Source organism: Pongo abelii, chromosome 17 (genome assembly GCF_028885655.2).
Source record: "Pongo abelii isolate AG06213 chromosome 17, NHGRI_mPonAbe1-v2.0_pri, whole genome shotgun sequence".
Lineage (NCBI taxonomy): Eukaryota > Metazoa > Chordata > Mammalia > Primates > Hominidae > Pongo > Pongo abelii.
Window position 1 is genome coordinate 43,406,180 of NC_072002.2, and position 23,508 is coordinate 43,429,687.

General features: G+C 34.3%; 1 long non-coding RNA gene across 2 annotated transcripts; it reads right to left on the reverse strand.

Moving 5' to 3' along the window:
* Positions 1-316: 316 nt before the first annotated feature.
* On the reverse strand, positions 317-20,461 carry LOC129051529 (uncharacterized). 2 transcript variants are annotated; one of them, XR_010137570.1, is made up of 6 exons: positions 20,384-20,423; positions 20,164-20,283; positions 18,942-19,128; positions 18,732-18,842; positions 11,959-12,061; positions 317-2,421 (listed from the first exon to the last, which is right to left on the reverse strand). It is a non-coding gene; the product is annotated as an uncharacterized LOC129051529 (long non-coding RNA). The 2 variants fall into 2 exon arrangements; XR_008515884.2 differs by lacking the exon at positions 317-2,421 and adding an exon at positions 6,075-9,135 and having other exon boundaries at positions 20,384-20,461.
* Positions 20,462-23,508: the final 3,047 nt, after the last annotated feature.

Genomic DNA, 23,508 nt, shown 5'->3' on the forward strand with positions numbered 1-23,508 from the left:
GAATTGAAAATTACTAAATAACATAAAAACAACTTAGGAAGCTCTAGATAAATTTATATTAATGGACTTACTAACTTAATTCTGAAATAATATAATATTTTGTGAGTAATGCATAATCAAATTGTAAATTTACAATAATATTTAAAGGGATATAAAAAACTATTTGAAATAATCACTAATGTTCAAGGACTGGCATATTTCTGGCAAAAAATAACTGTCAATATTTATCTCACTGCTTGAAAGGAGTTATTAAAAGGGCTCAAGATAATTTCATCTAATGCCGAGTGAGATTTTTTCAGCTGAAAAAGAGTTGGCAAGAAATGTCAGCAACAACTGTACATACAAAACTGAATCCACTTGGGTTTGAATGAACTCCCCATGTAGTCTCCATCTTGCCTGCGGGAAGGCTTTAAATAAGGTAAGAAATTCAGTGAAACTTACTGTCAGAGTCCAAAACAAAAGCCACTGAAATAACTACAAAGAAAGAGCCTAGTAATAAATAATGTTTTATTATTGATTCTGATGCCTGATATTCATGACACTAGGTTTTGTTTGCCCTATACTATAATTATCTTTTCTTAAAGATAAGGAATGTTATCTTTTTTACGATTTCCCTTATATAAGAAGTATCTTAAACATTTCTTGTAGTTCTTAGTATTTGTTGAATAAAAAAATTCCAAGTGAAAACTATTGAAATACAGGGAAAATTATGCTCAGACTTCCACAGAGCCAGAGAAAACATCACCCAACTAAATCCACGTTAGCCCACAGTTCCTCCCAAAACAATGCAGAAAAAAAGAAGAAAACAAAAAAATAAATATGCAAAAGTAATATGCTCAAATACAGAAAATCCCCAAATTAAAAATTAGCTATAAATTAAAAAGAAAAACTAGTCACCAAATCTCAGCAGGTAACAGCCACACTATATCTATAGCAAATAGTTATACATATGTTGTGCACACACATACTCACACATACACATATAGTGCACATACATACATGAATATATTTTCCAACTCTGAGAGTTCTGAAAGGCAAAAACATCCCACTGTCACTGAGCAAACATTACACACAGATTTTTGCTTCTAAGTATTATTCTCTTCTAAAAGGTATGCAGGTATCCTTGTAGATATGGCTGATTCTAAGGCTAAAACATGGAAACTATAAGATGTACTTAGAACATTTGGTGGTGTTAGGAAGTAAAAAACAAGCTCAGAAAATGATGAGGACATGTAAAAAGAACATAAGGGCCAGCTTGAAGTCTCTCCCATTGACCAAATTTGGAACAATTTGACCAATGAAAATCACAATAATAGTAATGGAATATAACACACAGAATATAATAAAAATCAAGGATTCAATGCTGAAGTGAACCAATACATGAATAAATGGGGAACATGAAGAGCTCTTACTGTAGAATGTCAAGTAATAAATGTAAAAAGAATCATGGAATTAGAAAAATTGCCATTTGTTTGCAATCACAAGAGTAATAGATTCAGACAAGAATATCAATGGATAATGGGCAAAAGTACGACAACAAACTGAATATTCACTTGATAACATCTCTTCATAAGATGCTTATTAATTGCAAAGAAAAAGATAGTAAATTTGTAGTGGAGAAACCTGGCAGACACAACCTTAACTGCAGATTTAAAATGTACATTATCAGCAATGGGACAAATCAATACCAGATGCCTCCTAATAAGAAATACTGAGAAACACACATTATCACACCTGTTATATTCCTGCAAAAATTTTATAATGTGCATCTAATAGTTAGAAACCATTAGTCAAACTCAAAATGAGGGACAGTCAACAAGATAATTGGCCTGATCTCTTTAAATATGTAAGGTGATACTAAGTCTGACAGAAATGGAAACTAAAGATAGCATGCCGTTCTGTATTGAATTCTGCAACAGGAATGGACACTAGTGGTAGAAGTGGCAAAATCTGATGAAAAGATTTAGATTAGACAATGCTGCTTTATCAGTGTTATTTTCCTCCTTTTAATAACTGGATTCTGGCTGTGTAAGAAATGTCCTATTTTTAGAAATCTACTGAATTTATAAACACACTGAAATATTGAGAAGTAAAGGGGTATTTAAATGTAAAATCTGCAACTTACTTTCCAAAAAACGTATTAAAAAAAACAAAACACACAAGTGTCTTAGCCAGTTTTGTGCTGCTATAACAGAATAATATAGATGGGTAATTTATAAACAATAAAATCCATTTCTCACAGTTCTGGAGGCTGAGAAGTTCTAGATCAAGGTGCTGGCAGATTTGGTGTCTGGTGAGGATCCAGTCTTTGCTTCCAAGATGGTGCCTTGAATGATGCACTCTCCAGAGAGGAGGAATCCTCTGTTCTCACATGGTAGAAGAGTGGAAGACTGCTGGAGAGAGAGCTCGTTCCTGGAAATCCTTTTAATAAGGATTTAAATCTACAGATCAGGATGGAGCCTTCGGGTCCGAAAACCTTGTAAAAGCCTCACCTCTAAATACAGTTACAATGGCAATTCAATTTCAACATGAGTTTTAAAAGGGACAAATATGCAACGTATAGCACACAGACAAAAAATAGATGATAGAGATGACACGTGACAGATAGATAGATAGATAGATAGATAGATAGATAGATAGATGATAGATAGATAGATGATGGATAGAGAGACAGAAAGTGAAGAGCATGATAAAGCATGTATGAAGAAAATGTTAACATTCATGAAATTTAGGGGGAAAGATATGACAATACTTTGTACTATTTTTGTACTACTTTGTACTTTTTACTATGCTAGTCTGAAAATATTTCAAAAAATATATATATATATAAAGTGTGTCTTCCCAAACTCTTGTTCAGTTCAACCTTAACTGGAAGCATACACATTCTGAGAATTACATGTTACAATATGAGAGTTATAAACCATGTATCCTGTTTATTTCCTTATTTTGTTACCACTTTGTGATATGAAGTGTTATGATACCATTGAAAAATAATTAGAAAAGTATTATTTAAAAAAAAATTGGCCAAGCTAATAGGGCAAGAAAAAGCGAATCTGAAATTTGTCACAACTAATGCGTATTCCTTAGCATGGAACAGGGAAAGTAGTATCTTTAACAATATTGAATTGTCAGAGAAAAAAATTGCTTTGACGGATTTCACTGTTTTGGAGATAAAGCTTGAAACACTGGGACTATATAGAAAAGAGAGAGGAAAGGGACAGAAAGAAGGTGGCTTCTTGTCCAGTGTGGGGAGGCAATGTCTTCATAGATTATGGACATTGCAGACAAACAATGGCTGCATTTACTGGGCTGCTGTATGCACGCTTATAGTGCTTGTAATTGAGGATGATTATGGTAAATGACTCCAGTAATGTGCACTTTCAAACCAGCAGGACAATGTAATTTGTATCAAACCTATTCAGTATCTCTTCAGGCATTTTGCCTGGTTTAATCTTAGCCCAGCACTGGCTACAGAGGGAGTCTCTGGAAGCTTCACAGCTGGCTCAAATTAAAGATATCATGCCCTCCCCGACCCCCAAGCCCTGCAGTATATTCAGAAGTAAATAAAGCTGTTTGATTCTTCCTATCAGTTGGAAGGCTCAGGGCCTGTCATAGTTTAATGTGACAGGAGGAAGATCTTTAGTACTGAAAGCACTAGGTTTTAGTGTGCAGATAGGAAGCAGAACATCTGTCTGAAATTCACTGATGAGGCGCTAGCCAACAACAGCTACACTTCTTGGTAAGAGGAAGCCGTTTTTACATTTTAACGTAGTGTGAAACATAACATTCTGTGACGTTATGAGATTTCTCAAAAGATAAGGAAGAAATAGTTAATAGAGAAATATGTGCATTCTCTATTTCTACAACTACCAGGAGGAAATACCTGGTAACCAAATTGCCTATGGAATCAATTCAGGAATATATTCTATTTAGAAGCTAGCCTATTATTCTTAAAGCTGGTGCTAGATAAATTATGTAAATGAAAACCTTTTTAATTTTTAGCTATGAGGTTAAGAGGCATAAACATGCTTTTCTCTTTTTTTTTTCTTTTTTTTTTTGTTTATTGTCATTTCAGGGAGGGTTAAGGGGAAATTTCTAAACACTTGTGTCTGTAATTTTCAAACTCTCTTCACAAATACTGAAGCATGACAGAGTCGTTTACACAAACGAGACAGAAAAATATGTGAGGGGCCTAACGCTCGAGATAATTATAATTCTGACATTAAAAAAAAAAAGCTATTGTGTTCCACTCCTCTGTTTTGTAAGTTGAGTTTTTCTTTCCATGCAAGAGAATGCAAACCACTGCATTTCCAGTCGGTTCCAGAGGCAACATTTCAGTCTAAACAAAAACGCCTGTCAATGTTAACAGTAGGACAAGGTTGAAAAGTGAGGTTAAAGTTCAACCATATGCTGGTCTCAGTGCTAGGTAAATGGCACAGGGAATGACTGACACGTTAAAAGAAAAACAACAGCTTTTGGATGGCAAGTAGTTATAAGCAAAAGAGAAATGTGAATAACTCAGGTGATTGTGATGCCATGAGATTTTTCACTCATAAATGTAAAGGTGCATGCCTATATTCCCAGCTACTTGGGAAGCTGAAACAGGAGGATCTCTTGAGCTCAGAAGGCTGTAGTGTGCTATGATTGCACCTGTGAATAGCCAATACACTCCTGCCTAGCCAACAAAGCAAGACCATATCTCTTAAAAAAAAAAACAAAAAAGTTTGCTAAATTTTATTTTTTAGAGTGTTTACAAATCAAACTGGTATCCTCTCAAATGTTTACTTATGTGTTATAAACTTTAAAATTTTTGACAAGTACCTCACATCACATTGTGGATTATGTTATCAAGTTGCTGTAACAAATAATTTTGAATGTAAAAATACAGTGTTTTATTTCAAATGCCTCAAGTTAAATTGACAATAAATGACCACATCTTGTCTAGCATGGAAATGCTGTTGTTCCTTTTATGAAACTAATTTTAAAACGTAATTTGGTATAAAGACTTATTGGCAGGATTTACCAATTTCACCAGCTGACTGAAAAAAAAATCTTATAAAATCAGATAAAATATAAATATGTTGTTTTTCAGTTTTCTTTCTGTATCACATTCTTAAGAAAATTGGTTTAAAAATGCTACAATTTTTCAAAGTAAAGGACACCTATTATAATACGGTATAAAATAAAACACGTAATTTTTGACTAGTAGTAATTCAGCTAATCTATGTAATCTATGAGAGATTCATAGATTCTCTCAAACTCTCAAACTCTCAAAATATTAAAAGTATGACTGTAATTCCCCTAGTATCTCTTCTAATAATTCCCTAATCTTTCTCCAACATTTTGATGGTCATTCCATTTTGACTTCTCTGTATGAGTGTCAGTGACTGATACTCTGGATTAGCTCAGAGTATGGAGTATTAAAACTACATATGCCAGATTCCTTTGTAGCTAGTGCCCTGCATATGACCAGGAATTTAGTAGCAGATGCAGCAGTGTGGGAACTGGAAAGGGGAAGGTCTTTCACAAACATGATCATGGAGGCATTTCATTTTTCTTTCCTATGCAGCTGTGGCATAGATCCTGGCTTTGTGGCTCTTGACTAGCAAGCAGCAGTAGAAGGATTTCTGCTGAGTCAGTCCTGTGATATAGTTAGGCATTTTTCTGGCTTCCTTGTTTTAGGTTATGTAATTTTTAAGTTGAAATGTCCTGTAATAAACCAATTTTTATTTAAACCAGCTGGCATAGACTCTGTAGCCTGAATCTTAAAAACCTTATTAATAATATGTGAAATTGGAAAAGATGTTTACTTCCACGTGCTTGAATCCTGTTATTTTTCTGGATGCTATGTTTCATAGCGAAGCAAAATCAATGTTACCATCCCTCAGTAGTGGAAGGGAGTGTATCTTCTATGTTTTTATAATTTTTGTCATTTTTTTCTTTTTTCTTCTGGACCATTATGCATGACTGAATAATTCAGCTGTTATTTCAAATGTATCTGATCAGAAAAACATTTGTGCCAGCAGTTTCTAGCATGGTCTGATCAATTGGAGTGAGACATTTTTGCAAACCTATAACTGAATCACAGTAGCAGCTCTTTATCTTCAAATTATTTGCTCTTCTGAGGACTGGTCGGCTTGAGAAACATTCAAATAAAAGACATGTGCACTTTCGTGATGCTTGGTTTCTATAGAATTACCCAGCATCTCAATACCTTTGTCTTGGCCAAGTTAAAATGAACTCTCTTAGGCCACTGTAGACCTGCTTTCTCCTCTACAGGAAGGTGGATGGAGCTTCTGTGCTTCTGGTCTAGTTCTTCCTGGATCATACTTTGTTCATTGTCCCTCACTCTAATATTTCTTAAACTTTTCTTTTTTAGAATATTTCCTGACAGCTGTCTCTTTCCTTCGTATTTTCTAACAACTATCTCTTTCCTTATAATTATTTTAAACTGTATTGCATATTTACAATTTCTTCCTCTGATCTGTTTCAATTTTATAGAACTTTCTAAATACTTTCTAAATTTCCAATCAAATACTGACCAATGCTGGAAAAGTATTGTGGTGCAACATCTGAAAATATTCTGCGCCAGTCACCCAATGCTTAAAATCAGTAGATATGCATCGGTATTTGGTGTTTTGCTGAAGCAGAGATAAAACCGCTACTGTCTTGCCTTTAACTGATGTTATGAAAAGTCTTCATTATTGACCATATGAAAAGTCATTATTAAATTCCAGATATGTAGCCATTTTCTACAGATTGTGCCAGCCCTTTTCACATATTCTTGAGATATCATTAGCAGTAACAGAGGCTTACATTTTGACAATCTTTGGGACCAAAAGTCATTGTTATAGGTCAAAGGAGAGGCAGCCACCCTTGGTCTTGTCATAATACAAGCCATCCTGGGCCCTTGAAATGAGAGAATTGAAATGTTAACTATCAGAACATCATAAGAGTGGACTTTGATGATGTATGGGACTGAAGAGTTCAAGGCACATCTATCAGGCTTCTGAGTATATACTGATAGAAAATGAAAGGTTGGCCTATCTAATAAATCTTACGTTTCCCAAACATTTGAAACCGGTACTATCTCCTCCCCCATTTACAGCATGTCATGTTTTATATGATGTTTAGTTGACATACAATGATAGTAAATAAAATACCAGACACTTATAGTAAGACTCACTGAGGAATTTTTAATCTCTTATCAGGAATACAATAAATATATCACTTTTCTTTTCCTTTCCTCTATGTTTTTACTCTAGAGAATGAAAAACAAACAAACCAAAAAAAAGTGGGGGGTTTTAAATAGCCAGTAATTACTTGGATATTTGTGTGCTATTACTTCTTCAGATTGAGGTCTATTGAAATAATTTCATTAAATATAGAATAAAACTAAATTGCAACAATATTTTTCTCTTGGAAAATTATTCTTTTTCTCTAATCCCAGTTGGTAATCTTTCATTACCTGACACCTCAAATAAGGCATTCTGCAAAAAGGCATTTTTTAATTGGCACTTTGAGGCCTACATTCAGTATATTGTTTGAATGGTCAGGGAAGAATAGAAAGCTTTTCTTTTCAACATTAAGTTATTTAGTGGAACAGTATAGCTTGGCTTCAGATTTATTTATGTCATATATGTACATTAGAAATATATACCTTTTACAGTTATGTATTCATATCAAATGCATTTAATGAAAGTTTTTTTAATATGCAGCTTTTGACAATCAATTTATTTCCTGTTGACCTAATTCAGACTAACATATTTTATAGCGCAAAGGTGTAATTGCCAGCAGTTAGTTTAGTTTTGCTTTGTTTTGTTTTCAGTATTAAGGGGGAGTTTTGTCAACATTGGAATCCAAGGAAGTATTGGAAAATCTGAGTTAGAAAACAGATTTTATGCTCTGCATCGGGATATAGTAGAAAACCTACTGTTTTGTTTACTTGTTTTCAAGAAAAATACATATATAGAAATTTTAAACCATCTCCGATATAATGATCTGGATAATAGCAAGTGAGTCCAAAACATATGGATTGTATTTTCCTTTATCCCAAAGGGCTGAAAACTTAGTGTCTGAAATGGTTGATAAAACTTTCCTTCTTCTTTTTGCAATTTGAAGGCTGATAGTAAAGTAACAGAATCCAGAATGCTAAAACAATTACTGAGGAAGTACATTAGTCTGGGTTCTCCAGAGAAATGGAACTAATAGGATGTGTGTGTGTGTGTGTGTGTGTGTGTGTGTGTGTGTTTGTGTATACACGGGGTGGGGGGAGAGAGAGAGAGAGGAGAAGAATTTTAAAGAATTGGCTAAAAAAAAAGGGATTGGCTCATGTGTCATGTGATTGTGGGGACTGGCAAGCTCTTATCTATAGGACAGGCTGTCGGGTTGGAGACCCAGGGAAGAGCTGATATTGCAGCTTGAGTCCAAAGGCAATCTGGTAGCAGAATTCCCTCTTTCATGGATGACCTTAATCTTTCTCTCTTAAGGCCTTCAACTTAAAACAAATTGGAGACCCACTCACATTATTGCGGGTCATCTGCTTTACTCAAAGACTACTGATTTAAATGTTAATCTTACCTAAAAATACCTTCACAAGGACATCTAAGATTGCTGTTTGAACAAACACTTGGAGATCACAGCTTAGCCAAGCTGACACAGAAAATTACCCATTGTATGTGGCATTGATAGTCTGTGCTCACCAAAATTTAAAATTATTTCAGCAAACTCTTCTTTGTGGACATCATTATCTATCAAATTTAGAGGAATATAAATATCCCATATTCCTTCTCAAGCCTCTTAAAAATTATATCATTTTAACATCCTTTTATTTCCAATATCCCCTTTCTCTATGTCTTTTTTGTCTTCTCAGCTCTTGCACCCACAATACAACAATGCATGTCAGTTTTCCTGATTGAATTACTCTTTATGATAGGGAAGAGAGAAATCCCCATGATCCATTCCACAATTTTGAATCTCTGGTACCAGTTGATCTGTACTTCATGGCAGGAACTACACCATCCCCTGTTTCTATCCTCTTGATGATTAATTTTTATGTGCACTCCTGTGTATATGTGTATGCTTGTGTTAATTCTCTTCAGATGAAATTCATTTATTTTTGCCAATCCAATATCTCTAAAGCAGAAGACAGAAATTTTCACAGCTCAATGCATGCAAAGTAATAATTACATATGTGAATATTAAAGAATTACAGAACTAATTATTACTCTTCCAAGCACAGACAATTGTAGGCAGAGGTAAAAACTCTGGAAACCCAGATATAGGGCTTAAAATAGTTAGACATTATAGTCATCCAAAGGGCAGCTCCTCTGTAAGATCAGATAGACATCCCTGTTCCTGCCCTTTGTTTCACTGATGTGCATCACTGAAAGGAGACCCTGTGCTGGAAAGCCTAGGCAGAGGTTGTCTAGCAAATTCTTGTGTCTTCATACTATGCTGCATCTACTGACAATATGCTCCTTAAAGCAAATATTTAGGAAAATATTTACTTTTATGTTTTAGGACAGCACATTCTACTTACAGCTTACTGAGACTGAGCCTCAGAAAATGTATTATAGTGTCTGAGTAGAATCCTCTTGTTACAGAAAATAACAGTCTTCTGCCTAGACATATCCCATATGGAAACCAATAACAGTTGATCTTTTATTAATCATGTTACATTTTTCAGACTACTGTTTCAAATATTTTTACAAGGCCACAAAACCCTCAGAACAAAAATGAGTACATAGTTGCCAAGGTACATTCCTGGGCGAGTGGCCAGAGGGGCAACCAGGTAACCCCAGCCAGACATTTTGTGATGATATGTGACATCATCTAAACCATTTATCCTCCTTTTGTTTGTGCTTTGCTCATTTGCTAGTCATTGTCTGACATTTATTACCTTTTTCTCCTCCATTGATCTATATTTAGAACAAAGCCCTCTGAGCAGGCACTGCAGGCTCTAGTAAAAATAATTTTTCTTTTACTCATAAGGTGAACTTCACCCCCAGCTATGAGCTCGTAATTCTGACATGCAATTCCATTATCCAGGAATTGAGATGCTGTTTATTGATACCATCTGCACATTCATTGTTCACATGTTAGGTTATTTTCTCAACTCCTAACTCTCAGTAAGACTATGTGATGAGAGTGCCATCTGTGCTGCCAAGTTTTTCATCTTCTTACCAAAGAGGGTACATTCTTAAGGTGTGGTTCATGTCAGTATGGATCGATAGAAGTGCTATGTGGAGATCAACATGGATGTGTCCTTGAGAAAGGTGACACCAGCCCTAACTGGCAGCAATCCATATTCAGTCATTCAGAAACTATTAATGAGAAATCACGAAACAACATCCCTAGTTTCCTCTTTTAAGGCCCAGGTTGTCTTAAACTGCTTTGTTTCCTTGAATTCTTTGTGGACATAGTTTGTAAAGAATCATTCCTTGTTTTCTTTGGACCTGAAGACCAGTCTTTTAAAGCATAGGTCTACTCAAACCATTATCTTTCAGATGGTTTCCTGTTTCCCCCCAATTTTTCCACATATGGGCCATAAACTGTGTAATATAAAGAGTAATAGATTGAGCTAGAATCCAGGTGTTCTTATTTCTAGTTCTAACACTGTAAATAACTTTAGAGTATTGAATGCACATTAAACTATCTTTAGGATTCTATTTCCTCATCTGAAACACTAGTGTAATGAGGTGGTAATTGTATAGCATCAGGGTGTCAGTTGACTTTTAAGTAGGAATTTATCTTTTCTCTCTTTTATGTAAGTAAGATATGAAATGGCATTTAGAAAAATGTTCACTGAGTTTTGAAAAAGAAAACACACTGCTTTGGTTTACTTTGTCTTTTTAAAAAGACAACATTTCACTATGATGTTGAATTACATTGCGTGTTCCCCATAAACACTGAGAAGTTATCATAATGTTATTCATTTAAAACCCCTGCAGAGCTACCATGTAGGTAATATTTAAAGATCATTGTTCTGAATCAATGACATAGAATGAGTTACTGAGCTATCAACCACCTGCATTTGTGACAAACGTAATTGTATGTAAATGTTTTATATGATGCATAGATATGAGTATTTGATGAGTACATGCCATTAAATCCAAATATATTTATCATTGCTGTTCTGTGCAAGGATTTCATGTAATTTAAATATTTCCCTTGCATGAGATTTTCATTGTAAATATATTGCATTTATAAAGTCTTATTAATTTCCCAGGCTCATGGTTTTACTATTTTCCTTATTAAGAAAATTTGCCATTTCCTCATTTTTCCTCATTATAATAACACTTTAATTCAGAAATTATCACATGAAGGATTTGGAATGATGGCAGACTTTGTTGCGACATTTTGCTTCACACAGCACAGCCTTGCTTTCTGCAAGAATTGTACAGTGACAATGCAATGACCTTTAGATACCACACATCTGCCTAGGATAGAAGTATCTTTGTTTTCTTTTATCCCATACTTTTTTGAACATGTAATATATTCCAGGCCTCATGATAGGCACTAGAAATACAAAAACAAAAAGGTACAATTGCTGCCTTTCAGTAACTCGCTGTTTCATGTGAGAGGTGGATTCGTCAGGGCAAGATAGTAGATAAAGCATTGGTACATACCTACCTCCACTTTTTTCAGGTCCCAACATGCAAGTAAAATAAAGGTAAAGAAGGTAAATAAATAAGTTGACAGCTGAGAGCAGGGTGGGGGCATCAATTAAAGACAGGTTTAAACACATTTCTGACAGACAAAAAGAGATGAATGGGTGAGTCATTAATCCAAGAACAGAAAGACAAAACCTAGAACACTTGAAAAGAAAGTTGCAGCTCATGAAAAGCGGACTTCTTCAGCAGAACCCCCAAGAGGATGCAGACTAAGAAATGCCAATGCTTTGATGGGTACAAGGAAGAAATAGGACTAAGACAAGACGAATAATGGAGGACTTACATGGCAGATGTAAGTCACCCACATCTTTCTCCAACTCCTTATGCTCGATGCTCAACATTGAAGCCCTTTACCGCAGGGACAAATACAAGTTTGACAACGCCATCTGAGGAAAATAAGGTTGGTTAGTTTAAGTAACAGAGACCTAGAGTGACATCTTCTTTGTACTTTCTTGTCCTGTTATATATGAGTCCTGCAGCATAAGATTCACCGCCATGATTTCTTTCTCTAAAGCATTTTCTGCTGGACACAGTCTCTCTATCAGTCTTCTTAGACCCTTATTGTTAAGTATGGTTTAACTACCATGACTTACCGTAAGTTCTATAAAGGTACTGCAACATGAAATAGAGTGATGAAGATATATTAAGTAAAAACTAACCCTGAGTAAATAAGAGTAATTTAGGAAACCAAAATAATTTTCAAAAGTCTCCTCAGGCGGATTTGAGGTTTTGGCCATGAGAATTAGAAAGAGAAAGAAGGAAAGAAAGTAAGAAAAAAAGAAGAGAAAGGGAAGGAAGGAAGGTAGAAAGGAAGGGAGGAAGGGAGGGAGGAAGGGAGGGAGGGAAGGACGGAGGTTAATGAGGAGAAAAAATCTTGGAAGTTAAAGTCATTATTGAAATAACATATTTAATAGGAAAGTTGGAAAATAAATATGAAGTTAATTGCTCATTTGATATAACTACAATAAAAATAAAGGAATATGGAAGAGAAAAAAATAACATCAGTTCAGGATGGCTAACACTTAGCTAAAAGAAGTTATTGGTAAAAAGCATGAAGAGAACAAAGATGAAATGATCAAAGACATGGGACCAAAAATTCTTTAAAAGCTAAAAAGAGAAACCAACCTAATTTAAAAGGCTTTCCATGCACTATACCTTAAAATATTTAGACACATCATTGTGAAACATAAGAAAAAAATCCTAAAATCACCTGTAAATGACATATAATCAGACTATCATTCATTTAGCATTATAGATAAAAACGGAAACATGCTTTCAAAATTCTCAGCAGAAATGATTGTTGATGTAGACTTACATACTCAAGAATACTTTCACTAAAATGTTAGGAATGAATAAAATATTTTGAAATCTGAAAGAACTCAGGAAGTATGCTTGAAAAAAATTTCCTTAGGAAATTAATTGTGGTCATATTCCAGCAAATTAAATGAGTAAGAAAGCAAAATGTGAAAATCAGGAAATAAATACAAGAGAACAAGATAGGGAAGCTCTGACATGTCACTTTGTAATTGACCTATTGTCTAGTTTAGATCAGAAGGAGCATAATAGAATATAAATATATGAGTATATCACAAAGGAGAAGATGTAATCAACACACTACCTGGCCTTATTCTAAACTCTAATTTACATTTGCACTATACTTTTATGATAAACCTGTAGACAGATTATGAGATAATTAACTTTGCTTTAAGATAAGGATATAAAAGCAAAAATACAGGGAGTTAATACAGATAAGTTGGAGGAAATGGGTGCACCAATGCCCTCATCTTAGAAAGTGGGTGTCAAGGCATAAAAATTAAGGTTCATAGACCATGAGTAATCACTTGAATTTGCAGATGGAAACAGTGAAGATAGAAACGGAGAATTATGAGATAATTATTGGGAGTGCGGAGTGGATACATGGGTGGTGAGTTAAAAGCCTGGCATTTTAGAGTGAGATATTAATAGATAATGGGTAAATTTGAAAAATCTGAAAGAAAGTTTACTTTTTACTTTTTTGGGGTGTGTTACTGTTGATAATTATCAGGGTATTCATTGACAAATTAAATGTAGAAATCTTTGTAAATTGTTGCTTCTGGATAAGGGAGCTGTGTCTGAGGAATATTGAGGTGTTTATGTTAACTTTATTGCACACCCTTTGGTAGTATTTAGGTTTTTTTTATTTTATGTATTATTTTAATAAAAAGTAAATAAAAGAAATAATTGCGGTGTGAAAAATGCTAGGATATTGATATCCACACAAGGGTTTGTGTAAGAACATTCAGAGAGTGATGGTCAATTCCAATCGTTCTCGCTCCATATCCATTTTAGTAAACTCTTTAAAATGCCAGATCATGGATTTGGGCCTTTTGCTTGGGGGAGGCTAATGAACTTGCTCAAATGCATTTGGTCTAGGGATATATTTACACACTGATCAATGCAATTTAATAAGTCTCATTGTTCATTTACCTCTCTTATGGGAATATCATTGTTTATTTTGCTGTTAATTGACTATTATTATTTATCATTTATTAATACTTGTGTGACTTTAATTTATTGTTGGCTTTAATTTCCCTTCTAGTAATAATTTTCTTCAATTAGATTTATTTCAACGGCTCTACACAGAAACAATAACATTATTTTCCTGGATAAATTTAAGGAGAGATTTAAATTTTAATGCAAAGTTATCATCCTTAATGCCATTTCAAACATGCTGGTCCATGCTCTAACCAAATGCTCCTAAGATAGAGTTCAATTATTTTATTGATCAAATGTATTAATGCATTGATGTTAAGTAATTAAACAACTAATGCAGGATATCTCTATGTAGAGGAACCACACAGCTGGAGTTTGTAGATAAGATCCAAATATTGATGTTTCTCTGACTACCTAATGCTTTAAGGGTTCATACTTTAGCAACTCTTCTTTTAAGCACTTTGTCTACATGGGTAATGCCTACCTCCTATTGATATTTTAAAAATTAATTACAACTTTTTAGGAATCATGTGTTTCATAATTGGTTAAGTAGAGAATCATAGATGTGAGCCCTATTTCAATGTCTTTGTAAGCTAAAGATTAAAGATAAAGGATGAGTCCCTACAGAATAACTGTTATCTTATTAGTTTCTGGTCTTGTCTGATGTCTAAAACAACTACTCTGCTTTACCTTTCTTAAAATGATCATTAATTATACTATCTAATTCTAAGTCTTTTAAATTTAGGGTACTTGTTTTTAAGATTCATTAAATCTTTTGCAGTGGTAAAACACTGCAAAAGGGATCTAATTTGAAATAGAACTTATTTTTAGATTCAGGTGCATGAGAATAAAGATGTTTTAAGATAGTTGGCAGATTTGGCATCTTCACTGGTAAAATGTGTTTTTATTTCTATATAATTACAAAAAATATGTAGTTTATCCTTTCAAGCAGAGACTGTAACTGGAGATTGGAGCATAGCCAAAGTGTTGAAAATCTTGCAGAAGGGAGTGAAGGGTAATCCAAAAATTATACACTGGCAACTCTCACCTCTGCTCCTGGAAAGCTAGTTTGAAAGATCTTGGAAGGTGGAACACAAATCATCTGGGTGAGCAAAATTCTTTAGGAATAAATCAGCCTGGGCTTTGCAAATGTAAATCATTCCCTCTCTGCCTTGAAAGGATACTTTATGATGCTTAACAAAGAGTAAATAAAGGAGGTTTGCCAGATGTATTCAATTTAGACTTTCAATGCCTCTTAAAAGGATATTTTTATCCTGAGTATCACCTGACAGTGGGAATCTGTACCTACATTTAGAGAACACACAAGAAGCTTTTTTGCCATCTGGCCTATCTACAGTCTAGCTTTACCAGAGACTGCAGAGTTAGCTTCTGCCCCTGGACAAATTCATTTTTTGTTGCATGTCAGTTCCCAAGAACCTGTAAATTCTTGGCAACAGAAGGAGAGGGAAAGTTCTGTTCATTATTAAAAACTGGATTAATTACAAAAGGCAGGATTGTGAATATTGTCTTGCTGCTGTAAAAAAAAAAGAACTGTCTGCTTATTGGAACAGAGTCAAATATTTAATTCATTATTGAGAATAGAAGGAGGTGAGCTTTTTATGTTGAATTGCTAGGGACAAACACTTAGAGGAGGTGAAGAATCCTGAGAAACTAATGCAAAGAGAGTAGACATACATGCACCCTCCCTTACTCCGTGACCCGTATTCTTGTCTATAGGAATACGAAAGAAAGAAAACATTTATGAATTAGTACCTTTCTTTAACCAATTCATGATTTAATTAAGAATTTATGGCTAACCGTGGTGGCTCACACCTGTAATCCCAGCACTTTGGGAGGCCTAGGCAGGTGGATAACTTGAGGTCAGGAGTTGGAGACCAGCCTGGCCAACATGGTGAAATCCCATCTCTATTAAAAATACAAAAATTAGCCTGGCATGATGGAGGATGCCTGTAATCCCAGCTACTTGTGAGGCTGAGGAAGGAGAATCACTCAAATCCGGGAGGTAGAGGTTGCAGTGAGCTGAGATTACACCACAGCACTCCAGGCTGGGCGACTGAGCAAGACTATGTCTCAAAAAGAAAAAAAAAAAAAAGGAAATGCTGCATGTAAAATGGTCATTAGCCTTAAAGTCCAAGGCAAGAGGCAAATGATTGACACAGAGAGGAAGTAAAAGCAGATTTCAAAAGAAAGAGCAAACACTCTTATTTGACATGGTCAGTGCAGATGTGATTTGTTCCTAAAAAGGGGTGACTGCCAGAGGTTGGGTAAGACATTTTTCCGGGGTGGAAAATGTGGGCAAGGAAGACAGAAAAATTCAAAGTGATTTGTGCAGTATTTAATAGCCCACATAGCTAGTTAAGTACTGTGATTAGCCAAATGTCTCCATTAATGTTTGTTGAATGGGAAACAACCATGATCAAAGCAAACTTTTGAATATATTTGTTATATATTATATAATATATGAAGAATGAGTCACATTCATGAGTGAGAGGCCTGAGATGCAAAAGGGTTGGAATGAGCCAGGTTTTGAACACTTACTCTGTTGAATAAAGTTAACTTTCCTAAGGTAATTCATATGAATAATAAATATGAATCAAATGCAAACACACAAGTCCTTTTTAAAAATACAGTGGAACTAGACAAGCTAAATCAATATAAACTTCTAAGGAAAAATAAATAAGAAAGTACAGCAAGAAAACTTAGAAAGAAAGCACAAAAGATAAACTAGCCCTTCAAGATTTCAATGCACAGAAGAAGATAAACTAGCCCTTCAAGATTGATGCTTTCAATAAGTAAAACAGTATACTACTAACAGATGAAGAAAAAGAAAGTCCAATGGGAAAGAATAGAAAACTCAGAAACAAACTGACTTTATCAATAGATTAGGCAATAAATGATGTGGAAACAAGTAGAAAATGGTGTGATAAGAATATTAATTAGCATTAACACATCACATCAACTCCCAGGATATAGTCCAACTAGCTACAACATTCAAATATATAAAATAAAGACATAAATATAGCTGAAGAAAATACAGAATTATTTTATCACCTCAAGTGGAAGGAGACTTTCTTATACTATTTCAAATTCTAATACACAAAATATTTTTTAATTGTTAAATTAAACTCCATAACAATAAATAAATCTATACCACAAAAAAATCATAAGCAAAGCTAAAATAATAATAATCCAGAAAACTATCCACTACTCATATAATAGACAAATTACCATATTCTTAATACCTAAAGAGCTCCTATAAATAGATAAGGAAAAGATTGACACAGTCATAGAGAACTATGTAACACAATAAAGATATTGTTTACAGAATAGAAAGTAATATGACCTTTAAACATGAACAAAATACTCAACTTTGTTCATAATTAGAAAAACACAAACTAAGCCTTTACTGATTCTTTTACCTTTCTATTTGGCAAAAATTCAACTTTACTGATTTGCTGAGTTGCAGCAGTGCTGGTGGCAGTGTAAGAGACCCTATCACTGTGGGTAGAATTAGCAACATACTAAATGTATAAATGCATCTACTCTTCAACCCAATAATTCCATTATTTGGACTTTATCCAAAAGATACACTGTCACCCATTTGAAATGCTATATGTGCAGGGGTATTCAAACAGCATTTACAACATCAAAATACAAGTAACACTTTTATGTTACTGTCTTCAATAAATGAAAAACTTCCAAATACATTTTATTTATATAAAACATTTTTTTTCAAGTAAAGGAATGACAGAACGATTTCATCTCTTTTGTACCAGAAGAGAGCATTACCAAAAATTTTAGCCCATTCATCCACCAAATAAAGTTAAATCCTATCATTTTCCCATGAAGTAAAAATAAGACAAGGGGGAGAAACATTAGTGAACGTATAGAATTGTTCAGGAATCAAAATCCCTTAAAGGTTGATTTAGGTAGTAAACTATTTTGCAAACTTCAGGGAATATTAAAATCATAATAATAAAGGCTAACATTGTGTAATATTCCAAAATATACTTTTCTCTCTCTCCAAGTACACCTATGTACTGCTGTTAAGCCCAGCATGTGTAGCTATCAGATAGGAGAAACCCTATTCATTGTGAATCAAATAAAATGCTGTCTGCTACAAAAAGAAAAGTGTTTTCCCTACTCTTGAGACTGCTTTCCAATTTTAAGAATGTATGAGACTTCTGTTTTAAAAATAGAATTTGACTCTTCATTTCAATTAATAACTGTAAAATTATTTTCAGAGACTTGATCTTTATGAGGAAGCAGACATATTTGCAAAAAAAAAAAAAGTAAATAAAAATTAGGAGCGTTAAAGGATAAGGGCAAGAAACCTCAATGCTAAATATTCAACTCCCACATTGGCACCTTCACCTCAGCCTTCTGTCAGAAACAGTGTAAGTGATGGAAAAATGAAAAAGTAACATGTAGCGGCCTTGTCTTCAAAGTTGAAATTACTGGTGACTGACAAAGGAATCTACCATCTATGTCTGCTTGTCACTCTGGGAATCAGCTGTTACTGGAAGAATAATGGATGCCCAACTTCTGATATACCTTTCTTACCAAAGATGTGGATGACTGTATTTCTGAATAATCATCAGCTCTTCTGTCATAAGCGATCATATTTCCACGTTCAAGCTTGTTTTGTTTTTTCTTTCCCAAATTATCATGTGCCTGGAGAGTCATAGAATGGTCTCTCATGAATTCAAAGACATAGATTGTTTACTGTGGGGTTTAAGAAATTTACATGAATAATTTAGGTAATCATCTTACCCTTTTCTTCTGAGGCAATTGAGAAACAAGCACAGGAGTCAAATGAGTATTCAAAAATTAAGTTTTAAAAACCAATAAAACCTGGATTGGAAGATGAAACTCAGCCCCAGACTGGAACCATGTTTCTACTTCCTCCCCATCCCTTGTCCGCAATGTTCCTTCTGCATCCAGAATCCAGGAGTGATGCCTGCAGTGCAAAACATACCCTAGAAGATGACTTCATAATAGAGTGGTAAATATATGGTTAAAGATCCCAGAAAAAAAAGAAACTAGGGAACACAGTTTTTTACTCACTGGATAAATGAGTCTTCCTTTGGAAAAAATGAGTCAGAGAAGCGAGAGTGGGAGTATGAGATCCTGGATCCTGAGTCACTCTTGAGTGACTCAAGCCAAAAGCAGAACGCTATTAAAGTGCAAATATACGCTCTCAATTAAAAGCAACCACTTTTAATTCATCAGCATCTTCTCAAAGATAACAGCAGATGATCTAGCTGATACAAAGAACTACTGTCAAAACTATAATACTCAGAATTGAAAACTTCAGACGAAAAAATTGGAATATAGAAGGTATGGTGAGGTACAGGAGAAGCAGGTCCATGTGAGGGTGATAGTTCAGGGTTTCTGGTGTCTGTGCTGCTGCATAATAATTCTGGATTTGAACACAAACTTCAGCTACCATTTTGCTTTTTGCTAATCAACTTTCTAAGATAAAGATAGCAACATCTAACATCTGTATTATACTATCATCTAGAATCATCAAGGATATACTATTTCTCTTCTACTTTTCTTTTGGGGCCACTTTATTGAGGTGCTAGTGCAAACTGTGCAGGATAGATTAATTTTTACCTTTAGTAGCATTATAAACAACCTCACCTACACTAAATATTAACAATGAACATAAACATTTGCTGACCACATCTAATTGTACTAAGCATCATATCTTAGCCACTTGGCAGATATTACTGCATTTACTATTCATAAATTTATGAGGTATCATCAAACCATTTTACATAAGACTCTGTTTCTATCTGAGAGTAAAACTTTTTCTATTGGGTGCAATCCCTTAAACAACTAAATAATCACCCAGGCAATAAGATAAGTGAAATTATTCAACATTTGATACTACTGAACACTGTGTTTATCAAATTGTTTTCTTTTCCTATCAAGAGAGAACTTTGTATTAATTCGGCTAGCACTCATAGACCCAGCAGTGGGCACCTACCTGAGGAAAACAGCAGTGAACAAGGCTCATGCTAGACGTCCTGTCAAGCCATCATCTAGGTGGCAATTGGTTGTCTTGACACAGCTGAATTTTCTATTTTTTCTCAGAAGGCTAATAGACCTAGTAAGAAATGATGGAGTGTTAAGAATGTAAGAACCCGAAATCTAATAGAGCAAATGGTCTCCTCCAGGAAAGTCTTATTTACTCATATCCATATTACCTAGAAGTGGCAGAAAAGAACCAGAAGGGAAAATTGCTATGGATTACTGTATAATCCGCTAAGCATTCTCTGTGAATGAACTGCATTCTTGAGTGAATCAGCACTGGCATTATTGAATAGTTTGAATTCCAGGGCTCTGAGCTACAATTTGGATGTTCCACAAACAGTGAGATACTGGAAAACTAATATGAACTCATTAGATTATGAGAAACTGAAAAGAACAAAAGGAAAAGTTTTTATTAACAGTCCAACATTAGTGAATTGGTCTTTATTTGCTTTTTGTTGTTGCACAAATAGGGGATTCTCGACAGTTGTACTTTCATCAATTGGCTGAGAAAAATAATTTTTAAAAGATATTTAAAATGTATAAAATTTGCATGAGTACATAGTAGGTATATATATTTATGGAGTACACGAGATGTTTTGATTCAGGGCATGTATGTGAAATGTGAAATAAGCACATGATAAGGAATGGGGTATCTTTCTCATCAAGCATTTATCCTTTGAGTTACAAACAATCCAATTAAACTCTTTTTATTATTTTAAAATATACAATTAGGTTATTATTGATTATAGTCACCCTATTGTGCTATCAGATAATGGGTGTAATTTATTCTTTCTATTTTTTTTGTACCCATTAACCATCCACACCTCCCCTCTATACCCCCATAACCCTTCCCAGCCTCTGGTAACCATCCTTCTACTCTCTGTGTTCACAAGTTCGATGGTTTTTATTTTTAGATCACACAAATAAGTGAGAACATGTGATGTTTGTCTCTCTGTGCCTGGTTTTTTTCACTTAATGTAATGATATCTCAGTTCCATCCATGGTGTTGCAAATGACTGGGACTCACTCTTTTTTTTATGGCTGAACAGTACTACTCTATTGTATATATGTACCACATTTTCTTTATCCATTCATCTGTTGATGGACCCTTAGGTTGCTTCCAAATCGTAGCTGTTGTAAACAGTGCTGCAACAAACATAGGAGTGTAGATATATCTTTAATATATTGATTTCCTGTCTTTTGGGTATAGACCCAGCTATTGGATTGCTGGATCATATGGTAGGTCCAATTGTCGTTTTTTGAGGAACCTCCAAACTGTTCTCCATAGTGGTTGTACTAATTTACATTCCTGCCAACAGTGTACAAGTGTTCCCATTTCTTCACATCCTTGCCAGCATTTGTTATTGCCTGACTTTTGAATATAAGCCATTTTAACTGGGATGAGGTGATATCTCATTATAGCTCTGGTTTGCATTTCTCTGAAGATCAGTGATGTTGAGAACCTTTTCATGTGCTTGTTTGTCATTTGTATGTCTTCTTTTGAGAAATGTCTATTCAAATATTTTGCCCATATTTTGACCAATCTGATCAAAATTAGACTATTTAGAATAGAGTTGTTTGAACTCCTTATATATTCTGGTTATTGATTCCTATAAGGTGGGTAGTTTGCAAATATTTCTCCCATTATGTGGGTTGTTTCTTCACTTTGTTGATTGTATCCTTTCCTGTGCAGAAGCTTTTTAACCTGATGTGATCCCATTTGTCCGTTTTTGCTTTAGTTGCGTGTACTTGCAGGGTATGGCTCAAGAAGTCTTTGTACAGACCAATGTCCTGGAAATTTTCCCCAATGTTTCCTTATAGTAGTTTTATAGTTTGAGGTCTTAGATTTAAATCTTTAATTCATTTTGATTTTATTTTTGTATATGGTGTTGGATAAGGGTCTAGATTCATTCTTATGCATTTGGATATTCAATTTTCCCAACACCATTTATTGAAGAGACTATCTTTTCCCCATTGTAGGTTCTTGGCACCTTCGTCAACAACGAGTTCAGTGTAGGTGTGTGCATTTGTTTCTGGGTTCTTTATTCTGTTCCATTGGTCTATATGTCTGTATGTTTTTAGGCCAGTATCATGTTATTTTGGTTACTAGAGCTCTGTAGTATAATTTGAAGCCAGATATTGTGATTCCTCCAGTTTTGGTCTTTTTCCTTAGGATAGTTATGGCTATTCTTGTTGCTATTCTTTTGTGGTTGCATATAAATTTTAGGATATATTTTTCCATTTCTGTGAAGAAAGTCGTTGCCATTTTGATAAGGATTGTATTGAATATGTAGATTTCTTTAGGTAGTATGAACATTTAACAATATTGATTCTTCCAATCCATGAACATGAAATACTTTCCCATTTTTTAATGTCCTCTTGAATTTCTTTCAACAATGTTTCATTGTTTTCATTATAGAGGTATTTCACTTCTGTGGTTAAGTTAATTCCTTGGTATTTAATTTTATGTGTGGCTATTGTAAGTGGGATTACTTTTGTTTCTTTTTTTACGTTGTTCACTGTTGGCATATAGAAATACTACTGATTTTTGTATGTTGATTTTGTATCCTGAAACTTTACTGAATGTATCACTTCTAATCATTTTCCTATGCAGTCTTTAGATTTTTCCAAATATAAGGTTATATCATCAACAAACAAGGACAATTTGACTTCTTCGTTTTCATTGTGGATGCCCTTTATACTTTTCTCTTGTCCAATTGCTTTAGCTAGGAGTTCCAGTACTATGTTGAATAAGTGGTGACAGTGGCCATCCTTGTTTTGTTCCAGATCTTAGGGGAAAGAATTTCAGTTTTTCCCCATTCAGTATGATACTAGCTGTAGCTCTGTCATATATGGTTTTTATTATTTTGAGGTATATTCCTTCTATACCATGTTTTTTGAAGGTTTTTATCATGAAGCATTATTTAATTTTATCACATGTTTTTTCAGCACCAATTGAAATAATCACATGGTTTTTATCTTTTAGTCTGTTCATATAATCTACCACATTGATTGACTTGTGTACATTGAACAAACCTGGCATCCCAGGGATAAATCCCACTTGGTCATGATGAATGATCTTTCTAATGTATTGTTGAATTTGCTTAACTAGTATTTTGTTGAGGATTTTTGCATCAATATCCATCAGAGATTGGCCTGTAGTTTTCTTTTTTTGATGTGTCTTTGTCTGGTTTGGGTATCCAGATAACACTGGCCTCATAGAATAAGTAAGTAAGTATCCCCTCCTCCAATATTTTTTGGAATAGTTTCAGTAGGAATGGTATTAATTATTTTTTAA